The sequence below is a fragment of the Triturus cristatus genome, chromosome 12 (assembly GCF_964204655.1).
Source record: "Triturus cristatus chromosome 12, aTriCri1.1, whole genome shotgun sequence".
In the NCBI taxonomy this organism is placed as follows: Eukaryota; Metazoa; Chordata; class Amphibia; order Caudata; family Salamandridae; genus Triturus; species Triturus cristatus.
The window spans coordinates 523,156,684-523,175,258 of NC_140595.1; positions in this window are offsets into that span (position 1 = coordinate 523,156,684).

The following is an 18,575-nucleotide window of genomic DNA, read 5'->3' on the forward strand; positions in this document are numbered from 1 at the left end:
TTGATCAATTTAAAAACTGATTGCCCAAGCGTGGGATCGCGTCCTATCCCGGTGCTCTTATACACGGATGACGCGGTCCTACTTGCACGTACCCCTAAGAGTTTACAGCTCCTAATAGACGGATTTGTAAAGTTTATGGAAACCTTAGACCTGTCGGTTAATCTGGGCAAATCATACGTGATGTTAGCTGGCAATAAACTCTGCACGAACTTCTCTTATAAAATAGGAAGCCATACACTAGAAAAGGTACAGTCTTTCTCGTATCTGGGCCTACTATTTGATGGCTCTTTACAATTTAAGCCCCTGGTGGAGGAACGTTGCTGTAAATTGATATCCTCCAAGGGTGCTATCGCAGGCTATGGGCGAAGAGTGGGTCGATGGTCCCCTGAACAAATAATGAATCTTTATGGCTCTATTTGCTGCTCTAAGGCCACTTATGGTGCAGAAGTGTGGGGCTTTGTAAACATCCAGCAATTACAGCGGGAGGAAAACAAAATATTACGCTCAATTTTGAAGATACCGCAGAGTACTCCAGCCGTAATAGCCCATAGTGATCTAGGGAGGCCATATTTAGAAGATCTGGTTAAACTTAGACCCATTTTGGCATGGCTGAAAATCTGGATAAACCCTGAGGTGACTTTAGGTAGACAAATTATAAGTGACTGCATGGGAAGGGATAAAAGCATGAGTATACCATGGCTGAAATATGTATTGATTAGTTTGGAAAACCTTGGCCATAAGGATCTATTTTTAAAACCAACAACGATTGTATCACAAGATAAGTTGTTGATTAAGAGATCATTTTTTGCCCAGAGAACCACAAGCAGAGCAGAGGCTGAATGGATTAAATGTACCGTGAGTGCCTATAGTTTGGTAAAAAACTCGGATGGAATGGAGCCGTATCTTTATCTCATGCACAACGCCCAGGATAGATTTTTAATGTCCCTTTTTAGGCTCAATCTTTTACCTTATTTACTGGCTGATCCACCAGGTTTTATATTTCCGATTGAGCAGAAGGGTGCCTGCGGCTGCGACAATAGGTCTCCGCAGGACACCCTTCATTTTGTACTCGTGTCCTTTTATTCAATGCCCAGGTGCAGATTTCTGGTAGGAATTCTAAAGCAAGCCAAATTAGCACATGCCAAAGATGCACTAATCTTTTTGCAAAAAGCGGTTGATCCCTTGACACTATGTAGTATTATGAATTTTATTAGAGTTGCGGTGCTATTAAGGACAACTAGAGAGAAAGTCTGATCGTCATTATCTCAAATGAAATGTTTTACCTAGTCTTCCTTTTACCATATATGTAGTAACAGTCAGGATTCTGGTAGTGATTTAATTGTATTTTTAACTGTTTGTATATATGTGCTTTTATGATGTTTTTTAATCATCGAATAAAGAACGACTGACTGAGTTGGGATCTTTCCTGAGGTCTGAACCTTTTTGTGGGTATAGCCAGATAATGGGGTTTTGAGAGCTCACTGTGTTACCAAAAAGGAAGTAAGATTACTATGTCTAGACTACCTGCAGACGATTAGATTGCCCACTAAGGTTATGAAATCGTCTGACAGGGAACATCAACTACTCCTGACACAACCGGGGCTACAACCCTATTTATTCATAACGTCAGGTAATTATGACAGGATGCTGTTGATGCACCTACCGCTAGGCAACTTCCATAACAGGGTTACTTTCCCTAAGATAAACGACTGGTCCCGTACCCTGTGTCCATGTCCATGCGACGATATCTCGGCCCAGTCAACAATTCATGTTATCTTTTTTTGTAAATGTTATACCCTTATCAGGAAAAGCTGGATCCTGCCCATTTTAAAATGGCAAACCTTGAGAAAATGTCGACCTGCTTTTATCAAGTTACAATTTCTAGACGAAATGATGTTCATTGACCCGATTGCTAAATTCTTGAAAGGGGTGGTCAGATCTAGAATGAGCATGCAGGCAAATGCCCTATTGTAGGCGTATATGAATTTATCGTATTTCCTGATTGCCATCGTATTTTGTAATAAATTATTTTTTAAATTGTAATAAACACGTTTTTATTGGACTGTTGATTGTAACAGTTACGTACTGCCGTAATTTTATCTTTTTTCCTGATCCTTACTCTGAGGAGGAGGATCTGTTATATCTTTTGGATGTGAAACAGGCATTGTTCGTTTACCTGGAGAGGATGGAGCAGTTCAGAAAGATGGACAGTCTCTTTTTAATGTTTGGCCCGGTGAGAAATGGGTTGAAATCCTCAACCTCTAACCTGAGTCCCTGGATTAAGCAGATGATTCTGCGGACTTATGAATCTCAGGACCAGGTGGTGGAGAAGCGGATTCAGGGACAGTCTACTAGATCCGTGTCTGCTTTTAGGGCAGCATTTAAGGGGTGTGTATGGAAGATATCTGCAATGCAGCCACATGGGAGACTCATCATACTTTTATGGAACACTGTTGGAGGTTGGTGGGAGAGTGTCCGTGTCTTTGGCTACTTCTGGACTGCATTCCAGTATAGTATAATATGTATGTGTGGAAACATATTGTATTCTTTTGGATTAAACTGTGTGTTGCAATTTCATCCATTGGTATATGTTTTCTGTGCATTTTTTAATGAAGCCGATTCTAGCTTTGGTATCACCTCATTGTGAAATTACTGTGGCGAGGATTGGAACACGAACAAGGAAGTAATGCCCTGGTTACTTACCGGTAATCTTCATTACTTCAAGTCCAGGTCTTCCTCACCACAGTTTACTTTCCCATTCCCTGCCCTGTTACTAATGGCTTCATTTTTTGGGTGGTGGCTTTTGTAAACAGGAGGGGCTTCCGTTTTATGGCCTGTAAGGGGAAGAGGAAGTCGGCCATATTGGAGGGATGGGAGGCTAGTACGCTAGCTTTTAACTTGGGAGTTTCTGTAGGGAGACTAAAGCTCATTGTGTAACTGCTGTGGCGAGGAAGACCAAGAGTCGGAGTAATGAAGATTACTGGTAAGTAACTGGGGCATTACGTCCTGAGCAGACCAAGGACCTGGAGAATGAGGAAGTCAAGTGCAGATTTGTTCAAGGTCAGAGAGAATAGAAGTGAAAATGTGGTGCTCCCAGAAGCCCCAGCTGAAGAAGAAGAGAATGTATTTTTGTCCAGTGTCAGAGGAAAGAGCCAGAAAGTTTACCTTTGCATGGGGCTATAAGAAAGGTGGTGACAACTAGTGGAAAGAAGTCAATAAGGACCTGGTCAAGAGAGACCCATTGCAGGTGTTTGTGGAGGAGTTACCTTCACAGGTGAAGGTGAATTCAGTGATGGCGACACTCTTGCCGGGTAAATCATACAGGAAGAGGTCTCACCGTCAGAACCAGCGTACAAAAGGGCAGAGATGGCTGTGAAAATAGCATATTCTGCCTCGAATTTTGTGATCGGGGCATCCTCAAATGGCATTTATTAAAGGACTTTCAAAAGCTGGGACAATCTAGATGTTCCACTGTTAAAGCCCAGGAAGGAGTACCGATCTAACCGTGTAAAACACAGGAACAGATAATGCACAGCATGAGCTTCCTCTAGAATGTGGAGTGCAGGAGTGACAACAGGAAAACAGAAAATAGAGTTTTTCTCAATTACTCACTTACTTTTACAATTACTTTGTGAGCTGGTCACCCATCGTTTTGAACATCCACCCGACATTTACCACTACAGAAAAGACTAGAAAAAAAACATCTATACGCATACTGGCTCCTAAGAACAGGCAAATTCAAAAACAATAAGGGGGTAGATGGGGAAATATTCTTTGTATTGTATTTAAAATTGTCTCTTTTACTGTATTGATGCATTTCGTGCACCTCCGTAGGAGTTCCTTAACAAATAAAACTTTTTGACTTGACTTGGACTATGGTTATTTTTGTTATTGTATCGCATAATAACGCACAGCAACCTGCCACAAGGCTTTACCAAATTTGGGATTTAAAGGAACAGGGGTACAGGAAGGGTAACAATTTGCTCATGGTCAGCAGTTAGTTCAAGAGGGGGAACAGGGATGGGAACTTGCATCTCATGGTTTGAAATATGCAGCTGCCAAGCAGTTCACTTCTGGTGCTTGACTTTGTCTATGCACAGAGGCTGGGGACGTGGCGAGGAAGACTGCGGCTTAGATGTGAGACGGCTCTTGTTACCCTGACATTAAAGTTTTTCTTCAGGGATTATGGAAACACTGATATGTACCTTGCGCACACAGCAGGAGGTGGGTGGGGTAGACATAACTACTTTTTTTAGTACTGTGCGTCTATTGGTTTGAAATGTTCCAGGGTTCTAAAATATATTGCACATAGAGATGGCTCAAGTCCGTTCTGGAACCAGTATATCATAGAAATGCGGCCCAGATCTTGCAGTTTGTGTGGTGGATGTTGGGTATGTATTCTCAAAGACGTGTCAGCCCGACCCAAGATGGAGGACAGCTACTTCGTCGCCCTTTCACCGACATTTTTCTATATTTACAATGTGGATCAAATGGTTTCCTAATACTTTTGAGTTCCAACCCTCTCTAAGCCAAAAACATTCGGTCACATTAATAGCCTCGACAGAGAGAGCAATGTCCATGTTTGCTATATTTAACCTTTTTGTTTGCATTTGAAGTCACTGGATCGTTTTTTTTTTGGATATTCTTTTTTTTTTGTAGTGGGACACAGAGGTTCGGTTTCATTAGTGCCAGTGCACAGGGCGGAGGGGGTGAAGGTCGCCCTAACACGGATGCCAACCACGTGTTCAAAGGTACAGCAATCACACAATTGTTTCGTGATCACAAAAGAGCCAGAGAGAGGGACCAGCTTCGCATAGACAAGTGTGAAACGCCACCCTAGCTTGGTTCAGTCTGACATCATCGCACGTGAGCACCAACGCAGGAAATAATACAAACTTAATCCATTGTCCCTGTAAAGTTGTCCGTGGCAGCTGTTTATATTTTTTGAAGGGGCATTTCAGATTTTAGAAAAGACAAGATCACTGTCGGGCTGGGACTCAAAACAGACCCGGGAACCAAAATAAAAGTGTACGTCATTTACGAATCAAATAGCTAAAAGTGACGAATGCTAGCAAATTAATGACGTTTTGAACTTGTAAGACGTGCGTTATACGTGTTTTCATGGTATGAGAGACTGCAGGCACTTGTACTTGCTGCAGACAATGTTTGTGGTAATGTAAGGGAAGTCAACAGTAAAAATGCTCACCTAACTATGAAAAAGGCCCACTAACAGCACAAAGAACGGCCTGCCTACACTTTGACATGTCAGACCAGCACTTCGGGGCATTTCTAGATTGCCCTGTAGGCCAGTCCGACCCTGGAAAGGTTTTTGTGTGTTTTTTCTCCCCAGACATGGTGGGATCAGTGAAAGCTGTACATTTGTAAGAACGTTTCAGAGTTTAGTCAGGTACAGTGCTTACATTTCTGTATTGGCACATGGTAGGCACATCTCTCTTACCGCTTTAAAAATATACAAAGAAAACCAGTGTACAGCCAGACTTGTCCCTGTCTTGGGTCACATGACCTTTCACTGAAGCCCATCACCAGTAGTTTCTGTCAGCGCTGACAGAGCGCAGGTCACCAGCTCGGGTTAAACACACACATACCTAAATACTCACCTGAGCCCAAACCATTCACAAAAATGAGCTAGCAAACCCCGCTGATACCAATTTTTGAGTTTTACTTGCAATTTTAATTTCACCTTTACCAAGTCTTACCAATTTTATCTCCTTAATGAATCCGTTCTCGATGAATCAAGTTTCTGAGATAGTTTAAGGTAGAAAATGACATTTATCTTATACTTGAAATCATCACAACCTCAGAAAGTTTGGAAAAACTTTATCTAAATTAATAATTTTGTGAGTCAAAATCAATCACAGCTTAAACACATTATTACAACAGACAAAATTAAGTCAAACAAAACATAATCATAATAATGATAAATGAAGACGGTACCTGAAAAAGGAAAAAGAGAGAGAGCAGGTACAATGACAGTCTTCTCAGATTTATATTTACCTAAGGTGATAGATGAACCCAACTCTTTGACGATAAGCCAGATAGAATCTGCCAGGACAGGATGCAGACAGAGGATTTGGACAGATTCGGATCTGTGAAGGTGACCTCTTCTAAGTGCAACGCCAGCGTCGCACCCCTCTCTGATACTACTCTCCTCAGGTGTCCCTCTAGATGATTAGATTAGCGATCAGTATCTTAATTTCTCGAGCAGAGTTTCTGGCAGCAGCAAGGTCTGAGACAGCGTCTCAGACAGAGTAGCAGCATACACGTTGGGTCGGTGACAAGTCGGAATGGCGGATCTGACAAGTCGGACAAAGTCTCTAGCTAACTTACCTCAATTATACTATTTTGTATTTGTGTACCTTCCCCCAATATAGTCAGGGCGAAGAAGTGAGTTCATCACACCATATTAAAAGTAATAATTTTACTGTGGACTGTTGTTCTATGTTTCCGCCCCTTAATTTACTTTCCCATAGCTTTATTCCCACCCGCATTTCACATTATGATCAATACGAGTTTATACAATTTATTCAAAATTATTGCTGATATGGGTCAATAGTTTTCTTTCACAGGCGTCTTCAGCCACTGTGGCCTTGGCTGGGTTTCAAGTGGTGCTGTCACAGGGTTTTCAGTAGGTTCTTGTACGCCTGCGTAAACATCAAGTGGGTAGGGATTTTCAGTCTCCCTCCGAGGCCAAAACGTGAACTAATAATAAAGTCAGAAAAAGACAGGTTAGAATGTGATAATAAAGGATTTCACTGTATACCACTTATCTCTACTCTATCCCCATTTACTCATTTAAATCTTTTGCATTGGTGTTTAGTAGAACTTACGTGTTTTAGTTCAAGCAGTAGCATATGCGTTAATATGTGAGTTTCAAGCAGCCATATTTAAAGCTATTGCCCAGCTGCAAAGTTTCTCCACCAAGCGACAGAATACGTCATACTACGTAGATGCAGTAGACGCATGCGCAATGAAGTTCCCGCATTTTTTTTTTACGGCATAATAAGACACTCGGGTTACTTGTTAGTAATACACATAGACAAGCTTCTAATAGATACAGTATAATGAGTTTAATGCAATATTAGTATTCTCAAAACAGGTTGATTATAGCGTTACACGTTATTTTAGAGGATTGCGTCCGAGCAAGTCTCTTTTATTATGAAACCTTGCTCTATCAGCGCCACTGATAAAAGTAGTAGAGTACTTGCTTTTGCATACAATTATGGCTCCTCTTTACAAATTTCTTTAAAAAAAAATTTACATTCTTTGAAAGACCTTTCAGTCCCCCTCTTGTGTCAAATACAAAATACACCAATTTAAAACCTCTTCCTGAAATAACCCTCTATGAGTCATTGGGTGTTAACGGTCAGCCTGACTTTTCCAGGTTTATTTTTGATTTATATGGCGTATGCTGCAAACTATATTACCATTAGGTGCTATAGAACTGGAGTTAAATTACACTACTTCGACGCTACTAAGTTCTGCAGGGCCAGGGCATAACGCAGGCGGCTGCGGCTCAGGGGGGCCCCAGCCCTTCAGGTGCCCCTAATGCTTCAGGGGCCCTTTCAGCCCAAGGCAAGGGAATATCTGGGAGATGTGGGAGATTTAGGGACCCCTCGTCACATTCTGCGGGGGCCCCATCATTTTGCGTTATATCAGTGCTGCAGGGTCCAACAGCAACACTTGAACAAGGCTGGACTTTCAGCCATAAGTCATAGAGGTCAATGTCTTGTTGCATCAGTAGCAAACCTCTCCAGTACTCCCAGTTGCAATGAGGGTCTGTACTGCTCGATTTTCCCGGCCCTATTGTGTTGATGGGTGATTAGGGTGACTTCAGTCTATTACCATTCAAGCCTAAGGGTTAGAGTAGTGAATGAAGTCTATTTACTAGGCACTTCGACATGATCCTGTGTTCTTCCCCATAGATTAGGGCTTGCACACATATCCTAGGGGATAGATTTGTTAGTCTTAGGGATAACCTGCCCTGTAGTGAGGGTATTTCATGGAGCCGTGTTGAATTCAGGCCTGGTAGGCCTCAAACGGGGGAGACTCCATCTTTCTTTCTGCTCCAGCAGCTTGAGATGTTTCCAAGTTACAGGGGATGTTTTAGTTATGAGGTGTTATTCGCTTGGAGAGAACCGGTTCAGACCGGCCCTTATCGAAGGATTGTATTTTTCTTCATGCCGAAGACGCTACATCAGGCCGGCCGGCTGGGAAAGTGTCCTTGGCACGGGGAGGTACAAGAATTTGGTGGGCGGCAGGTTACGGGCTGGAATTTTCCATGAGAAAATGCACCTCTATATTAGTGAAAGCCTGAGGCAGATACGGACACTTATTCTTTCAATCCATAGGCGGCACCTAGCCGTTAGCAGAAAAGCTACTACTTATTCCAGGGAAGACAGATGACAAACTGGAGGACGGAGAAAGACCAAGAGACAGTTACTCTTCTAGCAGAATTGCCAGAGAGGAGAGAGTAGCCGATGAGGAAGAGGTCCCAGTGACTCGGAGAAGGGAGCTACGTAGGTGTGATCTCCAGGCGAGCCGAGGCACAGACGAGAAGGGGACCTAGATGACCATTGAGTGCAGGCTACACACGACTAAGGTGATGTCGACCCCTTTCTTATTAGAGTGTACAACCTAATCTTTCACTTTTCTTTACAGGTTATGTGTTACATTACATTATGTGCTTGCGTATATGATATATATATATAATAAAGTCAGTTTGTAGTCAACATGTGCTGCGTGTTCTTGTATAAGAGGGTAGCCTATTCTTTTAGTCAGCTGCAACTCAACATGAACAGATGTTAACCCTGATCCGGTAAGTGGTAACTGAATAGGGGAGAAAGGAGCCCCTCGAACCAGAGAACAGGTTGTGCTCAAACTGGCAGTTCTTGTGTGATCTGATACACTGATTCCCTTGTCGTATGTTATAGTGATCATAGGATGAACTCGTGAAGGCTGCCGTCTGGGTAGGAAGTCCTGGGTCTGTCTGAGACCGCGAAGCTGAGACTGCCGTCTGGGTAGGAAGTCCTGGGTCTGTCTGAGACCGCGAGGCTGAGACTGCCGTCTGGGTAGGAAGTCCTGGGTCTGTCTGAGACCGCGAGGCTGAGACTGCCGTCTGGGTAGGAAGTCCTGGGTCTGTCTGAGACCGCGAGGCTGAGGCTGCCGTCTGGGTAGGAAGTCCTGGGTCTGTCTAAGACCGCGAGGCTGAGGCTGCCGTCTAGGTAGGAAGTCCTGGGTCTGTCTAAGACCGCGAGGCTGAGACTGCCGTCTGGGTAGGAAGTCCTGGGTCTGTCTGAGACCGCGAGGCTGAGACTGCCGTCTGGGTAGGAAGTCCTGGGTCTGTCTGAGACCGCGAGGCTGAGACTGCCGTCTGGGTAGGAAGTCCTGGGTCTGTCTGAGACCGCGAGGCTGAGACTGCCGTCTGGGTAGGAAGTCCTGGGTCTGTCTGAGACCGCGAGGCTGAGGCTGCCGTCTGGGTAGGAAGTCCTGGGTCTGTCTAAGACCGCGAGGCTGAGGCTGCCGTCTAGGTAGGAAGTCCTGGGTCTGTCTAAGACCGCGAGGCTGAGACTGCCGTCTGGGTAGGAAATCCTGGGTCTGTCTGAGACCGCGAGGGTGAGGCTGCCGTCTGGGCAGGAAGTCCTGGGTCTGTCCAAGACCGCGAGGCTGCTATATATATATATATATATATATATATATATATGTATATGTGTGTATGTATATATATATTCACTGAAAAAACCATAGGTTTCAGGGGTGTTATAGTTAGCTGGACTTTTCACTTGTACAAAACCATTGAAATTCCCCCGTTATAGTTAGTTCAGCTAACTATAACTCGCGCGCCCGCAATGCACTGCTGATGACGTCACATATTACATCACTCATGACATGGTCAGTGACATCACTCATGACATCACTGATGACATCTCAAATGACATCACTGATGACATCATCCAGTGAATGTGTGTTTTTCTGAAAATTAAATATGTTTTATATATGTATATCTCAAGGTCGATGGAAGAATAAATGGGTATATAAGTGTCTAAATGGATGATTTGTTTTTGAAAAATTGATTGTGTAACTGACTGATTAAGTGTATCATAGTGAATACATGGCTTAGTGAGTAATGTTTAAATATGTAAATATCTGTATCAGTCTCTCACTTTGTGTATAAGTGGCTGCATGGGTTGGTGAGTAGCTACATGAGTGTCTATATAGGTTATTAGTTGGTTTTTTGAGTATCAGTCTGAGTGTCTGCATGGTTCGGTGGGGGGTATTACGTAGTGCATAGGTGCATGAATGAGTGACTCACTGTTTGTATGTGTTGAACACAGCATGTGTGCAGGACTGTATGGGTGGATGAGTGTGTGTATGGGTGTGTTAGTGAGTGAATGACTGTCTCAATAGTGTCTTTATGAGTAACTACATATGTTTTAAACTAGTATATGTGACTATTGGTGTATATATGTGAGTATATGTGAGAGTGAGAGATTGAAAGAGTTCCTGTATGAATAAGTATGTGTTTCTATAAGTGATTGTTTAAAAGACTAAGTATGTGTAAGTTTCCGTAGAAGTAAGTATGGTGGTGTGTGTATAACTGTATATGCAAGTAAATGTATGTTTGATTCTTTATTAGCCTGAGTGACTATGTGTGTGAGTAACTCTATGGATGAGTGGCATTGTGTAACAGGATGTATAGGTGTATGAGTACATATGATGAGTGAGTACATGTATGAGTGACTGTATAGGACTGTTGGTGAATGAGTGGATGTGTATGTGGATCTTAGAATTACTGAAGAGGTTGTTGTAACTGGTATTGGTATGTCCATTGTTTTGAAAATTTTAGTCTCTATTTTTGAATGTGTGTATCAAAGGTTATATTAGGGTGAGAGGAGGTCTGCCACTCTATCACAAGGATGATGTCATCAGTGATGTCATCAGTGATGTCATTTGAGATGTCATCAGTGATGTCATGAGTGATGTCACTGACCATGTCATGAGTGATGTAATATGTGACGTCATCAGCAGTGCATTGCGGGCGCGCGAGTTATAGTTAGCTGAACTAACTATAACGGGGGAATTTCAATGGTTTTGTACAAGTGAAAAGTCCAGCTAACTATAACACCCCTGAAACCTATGGTTTTTTCAGTGAATTTCTGAGGTTTTTTAAATGCTAATTCCTAACTATAACGTGCCTGAAACCTATGGTTTTTTCTGTGAATTTCAAAGGTTTTTTAAATGCTAATTTCTAACTATGCCTACAGAGATAGGACATGTGAAGAAAGAAGAAAAAATGCACAGAAAGAAACAAAAGAAGTGCAGAAAGAAGCAACAGAATTCCTCAAATACGAAGATAAGTGCAGGAAGAAGGATAACGTGCAGAAAGAACAAAAAGAAGAGCAGAAAGAAGCCTTGTTGCAAAATCATCCTGTACCCTCAACTTTTTTAGACGGATACTGGTGGTAACTGAGTCTGACTAACCAGTCCTAGAGCCAGTGCTATGTTAAAAGACACTTAGAATACAGTGAAAACACCTACATACACTAGGGAACATTATGCGTTGGGGTCCCCCTGTGATTAGCATGACCTCCTCTGTAAGCCCCTAGTGTATAATAGGGCATGGGGATTAAAACTACCTCTTAAAACAGGCCACAGGGCGTTTTTGCACACGTTAACTCAGGCCCCGTCCCCTCCCTTCACCACTGTGTAAACACGCCCTGTGTCCATTTTTAGTTGGGAGATTAAGTTCATTTGAATCCTGAGGGTCCTTAGGGTCCAACTAGCCCACTAGGTACCTCCAGTAAGTGCCACAGAGCTGCGTTGCAGAGAGGTGTAAAAAGTGGCACGGCCTGGACCACCTCTCTGCAATGCAGCTCAGTGGCGCTTACTGGAAGCACTTGGTGGGCTAGTTAGCCCCCAGGGGCCCTCAGTATTGAAGGGAAATTATATCCCCAATTTAAAACGTGCCATAGTGCGTGTTTGCACACGTCACCTCAGGCCCCGTCCCCTCCCTTCACCACTGTGTAAACGCGCCCTGTGGCTGTTCTAAGTTGAGAGATTAAGTCCCCCTGAATCCTAAGGGTCCCTAGGGTCAAACTAGACCACTAGGTACCTCCAGTAAGCGCCACAGAGCTGCGTTGCAGAGAGGTGTAAAAAGGGGCTTGGCCTCAGAACACCTGGCTGCAGCGCAGCTCCCTGGCGCATACTGGAGATGCCTGTTGGGGGCGTGTTTGCAGAGTGCTGCACGGAGGGGGCATGGCCTCCGGCATGATGCCAGTCTTTTATTTATTTTAGTTTTTTAAGAAGGGGGGCTGTTTGGTTCCCCTGCTTATTCTAATTTATTGGCCCTGATGACCCCATCCCCCAGGGCCAGTCTCCTAATTATATTTTTTTGACCCCAATCCCCAGGGCCGGCCACTGTTTTTTATTATTTTTAAAAAATATATATTTATAGACACACCTAGGACATGCTGGACAAACCGTACGTACCTATCACCATGACGATTTGCGTGATATTCATTAAAAGGCGACTATGCATGCAATGAATCCACGTGGAATGTATTTACACCACTAGTGAAGCTCTGACATGTCTGATGCCCTACCGTGCCTAATCCTGGTAGACACCCTTGTCGTTTATTTATACAAACATGGGTAGCTATTGACGGGCACATTTAATACACATGCACACCAAGCCATTCAAAGGGGATTCGACAAAAATTCGACCAAAACTATGCAAGAAACCCCCCTCACGGTTAATAAAACACACATCCACTGCCGGATGTGTAATACTTTTTATTTTACTCTCTGGAAAGGGGACGAACATCACTTGAGAGCCACAGCGTGCTCCTGACAGAGCCCAATGCTGTGTTACACCCACCATTGCCTGCCGAGTGCCACACACCTCTGTGTTGTATTCCACTAGCTAGTGCATATGCTATGACACTCTCTAGCCCATGTGCACTGTAACACCACCCCGTGAATATGTCATGCCACACTTGTCTTCGCACGGGTTATATTGCCCCATCTAACGTGCCTTTCTCGATGCCTATGTTATAACGCACAGTGCTATGCCATACATATTACAATCTGTGATCCATATCTTTGTCACAGTGCATATGCAACGTTACACTCCCCAGCACATATTTTATATTACAACTTTAGAGACTAGTTAGGTTACACAACACTGCCCTGTGCATATTACACTCCAAGGCGCATATCGCATAGCACGCGCTAGTGCCTGTGCTATCTCGCGCTCTCCAATGAATCTGTCATTGCGCACAATGTATTGCATATTATTTTTCACGCCCGGTTCATCTTATATCACACTTTTTGGTGCATAGTTTATACCATACACTATATCTAGTTTTCATTTTCAATCGTGCTCTCAGGACTATGTTCTATATAACACTGTGTTCACCTACCCTTTTCACGGGCATTACATTTTGCGATAGGGGGTGGAGGGTCAGGGGGTGTTTCTGCCAAGTGAGCCCGGAGTCACAGTCACAAACGTCCTCTTCTTCCTGAATAAAAGTGAGATTATGCTGCATACTTGTTCATATTTTAAGTAGTTCGCACAGACACAATGTTTTAAAAACAATAAAGTTCCTAATACCCGCCTTCTCTGAACAGTTAGCTTGCTGCCCCATCCCCTTCCTCCCTATCCTCTGTTGTGTGAATCCATGGACTAGCCTCCTCCCTCCTGCCATGCATGGTCTGATGTGCTGCCACTGCCCTCAATTTAGTATGATGTACCAGTCCACTCCTCCTGCCCTCCATTGCCCAATTCTATGCCCCATCATTGACCTCCTGCTTAAACTCTGTGCTTAGCTTGCTGCCCCTATTCTCCTTCCCCCTGCCCTCCGATGTCTTTGTGCATGCCCCTGCTCCATCCTTTTTGCCCACCATGTCCCATGGACCTGCCACTCCTATCTACTCTGAGTGTTCTGTTGAGCTGCCACTCCCCTCCCACCTGCCTAGCATTGTCAGATGACTGTAACCTGTCCCTGCCACCTCCACCCTGCCTGTCCACATGCCATGCCCCTATCCTCTTCCTCCTGTCCTACATGGTCCATTGTACTGCCACACCCTTCTGCCCTCCCTGGTCTGTTGTGCTGCAACTGCTCCTCCTGCCTGCCCCGTGTGGTCTGTTGTGAGGTCCCTTCCCCTGAACTTTCTTGTCTGTGCACAGGTCCTGACCCTTCCTTCTATCCTCCATCGTCCTTTGTGCATGCCCCTCCACCCTCCTTCTTGCCCATCATAGCCATTGTGCTGCCACTAACCCTCCCACTTGCCATGCATGGTCTTCTGTGCTGCCATGGCCCCTCCCACCTTCCCTGTGTGGTCAGTTAGCTGCCCCTGACCCCCTCCCACCTTCCCTCCATGGTCTGTGTGTATGCCATCACAGTCTCACTGTTGCTCTTCATGGTGTGTCTTGCTTCTAGTGCCCATCCTGCCTGACCTCCATGGCTATCTTGCTGCTCCTGCCCTGCCCCCTTGCCCCCAGCCCTACTCCCTCCCTCCTGGCTTGTCTGTTCCATTGTAATGCCCCTGATCCGTCCCTCCTGCCCTTTATGGTCTGTTATACTGCAGCTTTCTCTCCTGTCTGTCCATTATGGTCAGCTAGCTACCATTGCCTCTTGCCCCTCTGTTCTCTGTTGTCCATGTGCATGGTCCTGTCCCCTCCCTCTTGCTTTCTATGGATTGTTGTGCTGCACTCCCGTCCTGCATGCCCTGTGTGGTGTATTGTGCTGCTGCAAACCCTGATGCCTGCCCTGCAGGGTCAGTTTGGTGCACCTCTCCATGTGCCTCCTGTCCTCTGTTATCCAAGTCCATGACCCTATCCCATTTCCTTCCATGATCCAATGTACCATACTTGCGAACATTTTGAACTTGGTAAGAGGGAGATTTTGAAAAAAAACTGGGGTATTGATTTTCCCCTTTGAGTTACATTGAAAAAGAGGATATTGTAGACAGGAGACAGATCAAATAAAGCCCATTTGAGCTTAAAAACATTGGACGTTTCCTGGCTGAATCGGGTCTGTTGGCATGTATGGTTGTACTACCATTGCCTCTTCCTTCTGCCCACAATGGTCTATTACATTGCCACAGCCTTGAAGGAGGGTAGATTTTGTATCACAGGGGCCCCCTGGCCCGTTCTGTCCACACCTGAAGTATGAGACCCTTGTCCTTGCCCTGCCAGCTGCATTTGTAGGCCGTATTAAATTGACCAGCGGGTCCTGTGTTGCTATATAATTATCCTGAGACATCCTTACCACTCAGCCAGCATAAAACCCCTGTGTAGGCCCTTCTGTTCAATATGTAGGCCTCTTTGTTAAATTGACCATAGCTCTGCAATTTTAGTGTATAGCAGTCTGAAGGCAGGTCTGCGAGGCCTTCTGATCCAAACTAGTAGCCCCCACCCTACCCGAGTGCTCCGTGCTCGGTATCAAAGTTCAACATCCCCCTGAAGCTGTCGACATACAGTAGGCTGCATCCTGGACTGGTACTTGCTTCCTGGGCAGGTTTCCCGCTTTTAAGGAAGTGGCAACCGCAGAGCGTCAAGTTAGGAGAACTGAGGAGATTTTATACATGAATATATTGAATTCCCGTACAATACCCATTATTTTCTGCTTGCTCTATGGAACTTACGATAAGCGATTGGCCTGAGAGACTGACCTTTTCACCCAGTCCATTGTCAGCATTAAGTGGGTAAATGACGAAATGTCTGGTAAAATCTGCAGACGAAGCTTTTGGGTAGCATACGTAGGTAGATGTAGCGTGCAAAGGAGCCCACAAAATGATATAAAAAGGGAGCACCCACAGATATCGACGGACTACCTCGCCGTCTGTATGTAGGTTAACAGGCAGTGCAGGTTTTCCCCAAGAGCTGGGAGCTCTTGTCTTCCTTTGCTTAAAATGTCTTGCTCTGCTTTGCTTGAAGTATCTTATTCTATTTTACCTATGTGAAATGTCATGTTATGTTTAACCATTGTTCTCTTTACTTTTGCATTTAAAAGATTTTGTATTGTAATTGCAGGAATGCTTGCTCTAAGAGTAAACATGAGTGTTCCTAGGTAACATTTTCCTTGGTGTAACTTGTTTCTCATGATGCATTTATAGATGTGTTTTCTCTCTCTCTCTGTCAGTACATTAATTGAGATACAGAGAATATTATGACAGCTGTATGATTATCTGGATTCTGTATTTTGTACTTTATGTCTCTATTCTGCGGTTTCTTTGAAGTTGCATCTTCTCATTAAACTGCCATTGTATTCTGCCTCCAATTCCATGTCTCATATGTCTGTTTTCTTCATTTTTGGAGCAAGCGTTCCTAGGCACCCCGGCTCAAATTAAGGTGCCCCTTTTGTCCCTGACTCACTCTCCTGCTCAGTTCTGTGGTGGCTCCCGGGGATCTGGGGACCGCCCCTAGCTTCCTTGACCCATAATAGATCTTCCCTCCAACAGCCTCTCTTGGAAGTCCTGTATTGTTGGTTTGTTGCCCCTGCCCCCCTTTCCACTGCCCTCCATAGTCTGTTGTGCTTCCACGGCCATTCCTGCCTGCTCAGTGTGGTTAAATTGTTGCCTTTGCACCCTCCTACCTGCCTTCAATTTTCAGAGTCCGTGCCCCTGGCCTCTGCCTCTCAACAGTATCCTAATGAACAACTAGATTGCTAACATTCTATATTTATTACAAAAGTGTGGAACGCCTGACATCATCTTGATGTAATCAAAACTGTAATACCTAGAGCATTTCCTTTAGAAATTACATATATGAGAGGGTCTTATTGGCATCAAAATTATGGTTAGTGCTCTAAAAGACTAAAATAAGGACATATTTTCTGAGTTTTCAAATAGCGACAAAGCACTTTTAAATTATTTGTTATCTTTATGTTTTTTTATCCAGTTGACCACTTGATTAAATGTTGCACTTAGGGGAGAGGATGTGGTGTTACTTCCAGAACTGCAGACTTTGCAACTGGGGAACCAGGTTGAAGTTTCTGCTTCAGCTCGACATTCTGTGATTCTGGTCAAATCACTTAGTCTCCCCATGTCTAAAACCAAAATGAATTTGTTCTTGTGTGATGTAACCAATGCTCATGTAAAGCACTCCAATACCTGACAAGTCTGCACTATATAACACTGCAAAAACACAAAATAATAAGTGTTTTGCACACTTCTGTCATTGGGCTATATTTGGGCTACATCTGGGTGATTTTGGGCTACATTTGGGCTCTTTTGTCTCCGGTGGCCATCTTGGGAGATTTATTTGTTATGAAGTTTCCTAATTTCCTCATGTACTGCAGTCTCCTCAGTAGGAAATGCTTTCAGTTTTTTACTTTGATTCCATCATGAAGGTATTCAGATATGTCACACATTTGCCATAAATTCTGAATGTTAGCACTCTAGTTGCTCATTAGATCACTGTAGTAAAACTACTGCACCATGGAAGTCTGCTCCTGGTATTAAAAGTGCATGTTTCAGTCTGCATGTCAGAATTTTTTAATGAAATAGAAGAGGATTTGAGAAGTCACTCAAAATGTGCCCTCATTTTCTTTCTTCAGCATTAATCATAATTTCTATGGCAAAATGAACCTCCTCATTGTGTTCCTTTTTAAATTAAATGTTTTAAGTGTTACCAGTTTATTCCAATCAAGATGGCTTCAGGTGTGCCTTACTTTTGTCATAATGAAGACAGTAAGCGCTCTAGTTGTTTTTAAGAACATTCTGGGACATTCTGTCATTGGGCTATACTTGGGCTACATCTGGGTGATATTTGGGCTACATTTGGGCTCTTTTGTCTCTGGTGGCCATCTTGGGAGACTTATTTGTTATGAAGTTTCCTAATTTCCTCATTTACTGCAGTCTCCTCAGTAGGAAATACTTTCAGTTTTTTACTTTGATTCCATCAAGAAGGCATTCAGATGTGTCACACATTTGCCATAAATTCAGAATGTTAGCACTCTTTTTGCTCATTAGATCACTGTAGTAAAGCTACTGCTCACCAGGGAAAACTGCTGCTGGTATTGAAAGTGCATGTTTCAGTCTGCATGTCAGAATTTTTTTATGAAATAGAAGAGGATTTGAGAAGTCACTCAAAATGTGCCCTAATTTTTCTTTCTGCAGCACTAATCATACTTTTTATGGAAAAATGAACCCCCTCATTTTGTTCCTTTTTAAATTAAATGTTTTAAGAGTTACCACTTTAATCCAAGCAAGATGGCTTCAGGTGTGCCATACGTTTATCATAAGTAGGACTGTTAGCGCTCTAGTAGTTCTTTGGAACACTCTGGGAAGCTGCAGTAGAACACAAAGGAATCAACTGACAGTCTCTGCCCTTGTTGGATGTACATGTTTTACTGAGAATGTCAGACTTCATTCTCACATGACTGAGAAAGATAATGTGAATTTACAGAAAATAAGCTCTCAGTTTAGCCTATAGATCACCTTCCAAACCTCTGTGGTAAAAGCATGAGAAAATATTTTTCTCTCAATCATGATATCCCAGCAGAAGGCTTTTTCACATGGTGAAATCACCTTAGAACATACCACAATTCCTA